This window comes from Anopheles darlingi, chromosome 3 (genome assembly GCF_943734745.1).
Source record: "Anopheles darlingi chromosome 3, idAnoDarlMG_H_01, whole genome shotgun sequence".
Lineage (NCBI taxonomy): Eukaryota > Metazoa > Arthropoda > Insecta > Diptera > Culicidae > Anopheles > Anopheles darlingi.
The window spans coordinates 17,058,801-17,066,466 of record NC_064875.1 but is presented as its reverse complement, the minus strand read 5'-3'; the positions used below and the strand labels follow the sequence as shown (position 1 = coordinate 17,066,466).

At 47.3% G+C, this 7,666-nt stretch overlaps 2 protein-coding genes across 2 annotated transcripts in view; one reads left to right on the top strand and one right to left on the bottom strand.

Annotated features, from left to right (window-relative positions):
• Positions 1-7,666, bottom strand: part of LOC125953375 (pericentrin) — a 465,615-nt gene that overhangs the window by 165,017 nt on the left and 292,932 nt on the right. The window lies entirely within an intron of this gene.
• The window catches only part of LOC125953400 (uncharacterized), a 49,793-nt gene that overhangs the window by 2,934 nt on the left and 39,193 nt on the right, over positions 1-7,666 (top strand). The window lies entirely within an intron of this gene.

The window sequence follows — 7,666 nt, the reverse complement described above, 5'->3', positions numbered from 1 at the left end:
CACCGCCATCTCACCTTCCCTGCTGTTCTGTATGTTTTGGAAGGCATACTGACACATAGACACACACCCAGCCATACCTGACTGACTAACCACACCAAGAGGAGAACCGTCTACGTAGACGACGACGAGGAGAGAAGTATCCTGGCGGTAGCGCGAAAGCCACAACAATTTTGGGATAATATTTGAAATATTTAAACCTTCAATCCGGTGTCTGCGCGTGTGTGTGTGTGTGTGTTTGTGAGGTCCTTTCAGGTTTCGGCTGCTGCAACCCCGGTGGGGGGGCACCTCAGCGACCTGTGGGTGCGAAGCGAAGCACTTCATTTAGGGCCAGCATCCTCTGCATTCCGCACCCGAAACTTTTCATCTTTATTTTCTGCATTTCCTGAGCTACTGCTGCTGCTGCTGCTGAGGCTTCAAACAGGATAAATGTTTGACGTGTTTGTTGGCGCTCGGAAGGATGCCCGCAGAAAGCATAAACTTCTGCGCCTCGAATGCAAATTCCACCCCCCAACACATACTGAGGAACTACTCGTAACTTGACTTTAATTCCTCTTGACTTCCTCAGGCGCTTCGCTTTAAGAAGTTGTTTCGACAGCTCGAAGCGAAAAAAGCTTCGCTATTCCCGTTCCAGGGTTGTCGAGTTCAGTTCGCGATCAGCGGGAAGGAGTTGATTAGTGGCCGCATTACTTTACTCCCTGGTTTTGCCTGGGAGGTTCCTTTGAACATCTGCGGTTCCAGTGAAAGCCCGTTCCAGTGTCCTGGCATATCCTGCCAACCTGCGACGTGCTAGCGTATCACAAAAGAGGCGAGGTCTCGTCGTCGTCGTCGTCGGCGTCGTCTTATCGTCGCTAATGATGAATGAGAGCATGACTTCCGCATCGCATCGGAAGCGCAAGGACGAGCGGGACGAGCGGGACGAGCGAAGATTCAATTCACCTCCGCTTCATTAGGAGGATTTATAATTTACAATCTCATTTGCGCAGCGCTCATTACGGTTTAATGTGAACGTGTGAACGCTCCGCGCGCGTGTGTGTCTTGATGTTGAAGGAGCAGAAGGAGGAGGAGAAGGAGGAGGCGGAGGTTATTAAAAGCACTTTGAGGATACGGAGCGACACGATACACGGCCATGGTGGTGGTGGTGGACGGCTTAAGAAAGTAATCGGTGGTTTGTCTGTGTCTCATTCCGTTGTCTTTGTCGTTGTCTCATGTAACTTCTTACCACCTCCTGTAAAAGAGGGGAGGTTTACTGTTGTTGTTGTTGGCGTGGGCGCAAACGACTGCAAGGTTGGCTTACATGATGATGTGTAGGTGCTTCAGGTTGATGAAGGGTGCAACAAAGTTGAGTGACTGACTGACGAGCTAATTAAACAGAAGATCACACGAATGGAGTACGGTTGGAGTATGCTTGAAGTTGAAGTCCACTGTACCTTCTCCGTGACTTCAATGGTCTCGCTAGCTCCTGTTGGTACGAAATTCTTTTCACATTTTCTTCGGAAAACTAACAACATTCCTTAATCGTAATCGGACGCTGAAGTGACAGCAAAGTACTTCGTGGTACTAAGGAAATAATCTCTTGTGTACTTCAGAGTTACTGTTTTCTTATTTAATTAAACATGTTTCTCCTTAAGAGCTAATATTCTAGCAGAGCAATAAAGAGGTTAGACGGTTTCTTTTTTAATCGAAATCCTTCAAGATGCTTGATTTACTGGAATGTGGCGGTAGTAAAATTAATTTCGGCAATGGTAACGAGCATCTAATGTCGAGAACTTTGTAAATCTTTTCTTGAAATTATCATTTCTGAAGGGCCTGTTTGCTTATTCTAGCATGTAAACGTTTGGAAGTGTATTCATAAATCGAGTTAAGTGTCTTCAGTAGAAGATATTTTGCTTGCCAAGCATTTATTGTCAGCAATATTTGGAAAGTAGCAGAATGTCCGATATCAACACTTTATGGAATAGTGAAATTCAATGCAGAGAAGTAGCTTCACAATCGATAGTTACCATAATTAACGCGTTTCTGTGCATGAGGTTCAACTCTATTGTGTTGAAGAATCAATGCTTTTCCGAAGAAAAAATGGATTGGATACAGATTAATGGAATATTCATTTTCGTTTTACCGTGAAGAGCAATGTTATATGATACGCAGAGTATGGACTGTCCATAATTTATTATTTTGCGCTTAGCACGAAATTTAATAAATGTATGCAATTCCATTTTTTTTCTTCGGAAAAGCATTGATTCTTCAACAGAATAGAGGTTGTGGTAATGTTTGCCTCATTTTGTGATAATTTCAACCACAGCAGATGCCATTCCAAAGTTGTTTGTAGTGTCACAATTTTAATAAAGGTTTATGCTTGATTGGTTGCAATAAAGTTGCAATAAAATTGCTGTGGCAGCAGAAATTGATGCCAGTCAAACGATATAAAAACTAGCGGTAGTGCAATTCACAAATACCTGCAGAACAACTGTCTGTTATTTAGATTGATGATACATCAACGCATAACACACAATTGAATTTCAAATTGTCATTACAAAATTATGTTTCATCAACCTCTGTCACTCTGTAAATCAAATACTATTCATTCTGGGAAATCAACTAAATTTACTCTTTTGTAACCATCTAAGCGCGAGTTTAACATATTTCACATTACTACAACTTCATCCTTTCATAGTACCGTACTCCTTTGTGCAAAATCCAACGCCAAACGGATAGTAAACGGCCAACCGTACGGCCTACACTCCAACCCAGCCCAACGCGGTCGCAAACCGGTAGCGCACACATGCCATGCCATTAGCCACGGGCCGGAATCGATAAATCGCAGATGAAATTATGATTTAATGTTGGGTCCATAAAATCAATCTCGCTCACAAAACTGCACGTTGCGTTCTCACAAACTGCACCGACCGTTCGATGGCAAAGTGCGCAAACGATGCACCGATGCACCGTCCAGTGCATTCACTTTTTGGGGTGACCGGTCCGCTGCAAACCCGGGTTCTAGGGCACCGGACCACCAATCAAACGCTACCACAAGCACGAGAACACACGCACGCACACAGGGGGGGACGATGCAATAAATGTTGCGTCCAATGTTCCAGCAAGCGCCGGCCCGTCCTTCCTGACCTGTCCCCAGTGCGTACTGGAGTGCATTTTGGGGGAACGGTGGACGGTGGTCTGTTGTTCATCGACCAAAATCGACCCCAGCGCGACGTAGGCACAACGTTGTTGCCTCCGGTCTCTACAGCCTTTCGTGCGTTCCCGCGTTGTGGTTTCGACGACGCAATATAGTGAGTGTCGGCATTGTCGTGACCATAAACCACAAACAATGGCGACGGGTGGACTTAATTGTCGTTTTCGGTGCAATGCTTGAAGTAGATTTCGGGGACATACCAGACCGCACACACACACACACACACACACACACATACCGACACAGCGCCATGATGTGCGCCCTTTAAGGGTCCGGTCCAGAGCATATTTGCATGTTCCAGTGTTGGACCAGGCGTTCGATAGACTATCTCTCGGTCACTGTTTCTTCCTTGCCGGGAGCAATAAGCACGTCTAAAGGGAAAGCAACAAAAATCCAATCCTTCTCATGAATGAAATCTAAACACCATGTTGTGGGATTCTAGGAACGCTCGACTCATTCATCGCAGACATTTGTAGACCGACGTGTGGCTCGGAGTGTCCTTGTTGCCTCGGCAAAAAAAAAAAACAAATAAACTCCTGCCTCCTTGATCCTTGATCCACCATCTCCCATTGCTTCTATTAAGCGGGAAACCTGCAGAGGCGACGCAAAAAAAAACCACAGATCAGAAAATCGGAGTTGGGGTATGTTTTTGGTTGAAATCAATATGCAGCCCCAATGTCCGAGAGTTCCAATCGTGCCGTAGTCATGGTGACCTAGATTCGTCGAAAAGAGAGCAAAAATAAAGCGACCACTTCTTGGAAACCCCGAATCCGGGGGCTCGGTATGTAAATGGCCCGGCGAGAACCAAACAAAGTAGCCATCGGTTTGTTGGACATCGATTTTTGTTACTACGATTGGCATGCTGGTCCCTCTCGGAACGTCCTTCTGATTGCGAACCATCATAAACCGTTTACAGTTTGCTATTGACCGGCGTATTGCCATTGCCACTTGCCCTTTTTGACCCAGTTTCATCGCCTCAAGTAGCCCGAGGCGGTTCGCGAGGACTCAAATTTCGAGATAAACATTCTGTTCGCTTATCACCTGGCACGCTTCTGGCGCCTGGGTCTTGTCAGAAAGTCAAACACCAATTTCGTTGGCCCTTCCTTACCAGGGTTGGTGGCCTTTTGAAGATTTTGGAGCAATTAACAAGGGAGCAAATGCCCCACGATCTCACTCCCCCTCGAAGGGGCTATCAGAAACAATTAATTTTAATTTATTAGATAACGGGCTGGCCGGCTAGCATGACGTTGGTCCATTATCGAAATGTCAGGCCACGAAAAGGTGGTATCCGTTTTGCCGTTCCGGGTGCCACTCCAAGGTGGCTCCAAGGTTGGAAGAACTTTTCACTTTCCTTTCGTTTCGCTCACGTTTGCCACAATGGTGGCGGCTCGGTTCCGGGTCCCAGCCCCTTGTCGTGTCGAGCAACCATTATCCTAACAGTTCGCTAAAGAAAAGCCAGAAAGCAAACCGGACGAGCCTGGTGGCCATTGGAGGTTGGGGGAAAACTTTAAAGCCTCGCTTTGCGCGCCTGGAGTACCATGATTGCAATAGGGCCCCGGCGTTATTACCAGCCGGAAGATGAATCGAGGCAAAACTTTGCTGTGTATTTACCTGTGCGAGCACTCCACCTCCAGCGTCACGCCCCCCCTCTCCCCTGCCTTCACCGGAAACGGTTTGAATTCGTTTTTTTTGGGGAGAAAATTTTGGAATTTTGGAGTATGTCGAGTGAGGTTATGGGAAATTGGAGGTCACCCCGCGTAGCATCATCATGGGGTGTGAAAATGAGTTGTTGGTTGCCCGAATGGGTATGTGTGTGTGTGCGAGGATGTGGAAATGCTGGTGCTGTAACCAGAACCAACGGGAAAACCAGACCGTATCGCAGTTCGATATGGTAATTAAATGTTCGCGTGTGGTTAACGCGCACACACGCACATACACACATGCGCGGGACACGTGTCCTTGTGTCTAACAGGAAATGAAAGTGTGTGAGAGAGAGCAGAGAGAGCAGACAGAGAGAGAAAAAGAGAGACACAATATGAGGTGACGATGGAAAGCTTCTAAGAGGATTTGAAGCCCTTTGCCCTGGTGTGTGTGTGTGTGTGTGTGTCACACAATGTTTGTGTGAATGTTTGGCCTCCGATTTCACTCTCGTATGTGTGTGTGTGTGTGTGTGTGTTTTTGGGGGTGCGTTAAGTAGCTCCCCCTACCACCCCCACCGCCATATCATTGCACACATGAGAGCACGTACACGCGCAAAGTTCGGTTCCATCGCGTGGTGTTTCGTCCTTTCAGCAGCCCCTTTTTTTCTGCTGACGATGATGATACTCCCCGATGATAGGAGGTGTTGGGGATTATGTGGGTAACAATAGAAGTGGAGCGCGACCAAGCACCCGCACACCACGACGACGACGACGACGACGACGTGCGGTCTCAGATATGCCGCATGAAGAGCTTTTCTTACGCCCCTACGCCAGAAGCTGTAACAGAGCGAATCCTGGGAACGCACGCGAGCGTGCGTGGCACACAATAAGGATGCTCGAATCGATTAGCACTTTGCCACACACACACACACACACAGACGCACCTTCACCGAGCGTGCTTCAGATTGTGAGAGAGATAAAAAAAAATGGCGAAATTTAAAGTTAAGACCCCGTGGGGCGCTTCTCCCGTTTTGCTTCTGTGGCCAACAATTGGGTCGCGTTGATCAATAATTGTGCTTCCACTTGGGGCGGGTCCGTTGGTGTCCTACACCCGGTCGGGAGGTTCGTGTGCACGATACGCTTCGCGGCGTAATGTTGGCTTTAAACCAATTTTGAATTCCCAAATCGATAAATAGCCACGATGCCATTTGCAGTCTGCGATCTGTGTGTGTGTGTGTTTTTGGCTGCTGCATTTAATCAGTTTATGTTGGTGTGTATGCAGTGTGTTGCAGGTCAGGACACCAAACAGGTCAAACTGGTGCCGTTCCGGTTCGAGTTGAATCGTGAAAAACGAATAAACTTCAGCTACGGACCGGACAACGAGCTCAACACTCACGCGCCATCATTTCCTTTCGTCGATGACGTCACGAGCATGAAAGCATTCCACGAAAAACGCTGGAAAACATTCCGGTGATTTCCGGACCGAATTTCCAACGTATTTTCTCCTGGGGAATAAAAAAAACCATTTGTATTCGCCTCCACGAAACAGCAAAACGTCATCGACGTTCCTCAGGTGACATTTGGGGTTCCTACCGTGGAAACCATAATTATTCGCAATTAAATAACCATTCGTCGGAGTCATAACCACCTACCTAACCGAGTATTAGAACATAAAGTGGGGCTACGTTACCTGGAAAAAACGCGAGGAGAACGAATGGTGACCGGGCTTGAGCGAACAAACAGGTTGGATAAATATGCTTCTTCGGTCTTCCGGCATCCGTTGTGGTGGGAAGAACTCCTTAGGTCCTTAGGTGTGACGCAATAGCAAAGAATTAACACCGCGTGTTGGCGAAGGACTTCACGAGCCTGGGGTTTCAGTAGGATGGAATAAACGTTGGCGTGAATTTTGTTTTTCTCGCTTTGCGATGAACTTCTGAGGAAACTCCGTGGGATTAACGCGTAGGCATTTAGGGCAATGCCCTGCCCGGTATTTGCATGTTTGTATAAGAAAATTGAAGCAATGATGGAGGATTTATGACGTGAAATACGCTGAAAAATCAAACATCATTGATTGGTGATAATAGTGGAGATGCCAAAACCATTCACTTCCGTCCAACATTAATTCCCCAAAATCGTCTTAAGAGGAGAATACTCATTGCAGTTGGCCGAAAAGCGAAAGGGGCCTTTTCACACTCATTATCGGTGAAGGCGGCTTATCGGCATCACGGATTACACCTTACCGTCCGTCAGTTCTTCTTCTGTGCCGGCTTCGTGTGGTGACTTTCAATTGTCAGCGCCATTTCTTTCAATTTCCCCACCCAACCCAACGCACCTCACCAGCCACGGCCGAACAAACGATCTGGTCTAATTAGATTCGATCTGATGAAGGCAGCGTCCTTAAATCCAATAAATGGTCGAACCAACCGAGAGCCATGAGAAGATTAAGTTCGCTTACTGCGACTTCCAGGCAGCTCCCATTGCAGTGCGACACAGTGAACTGGCAAACACATTAAAGTTGGCGCTGGCCAAGGTTGGTTGCCAAGGCTGTGGATGATGCGATGTTCATTTGTTCCACAGGGAGGGGTGCTTTTCAAATTCGTCGAGAGTAAGACGCGACGACCTTTGCGCTCGATTCGATTTCGGGACACCGGTCGATCCACCGAAAGTCATGCTGATCGCATGGTGTTGGCTTCCGGACCGCTCGACCGGTCACGGCCAAAGTGCTGGCTCACTCACACCCCGATAGAGCTGGAGGCTGCTGCTGCTGGTGGTGGTAAAATTAAATTATTTCCATTAGTCGCGTTCGTAGGCCTTCCGGTGTAATGAAGCTTTAAGATGC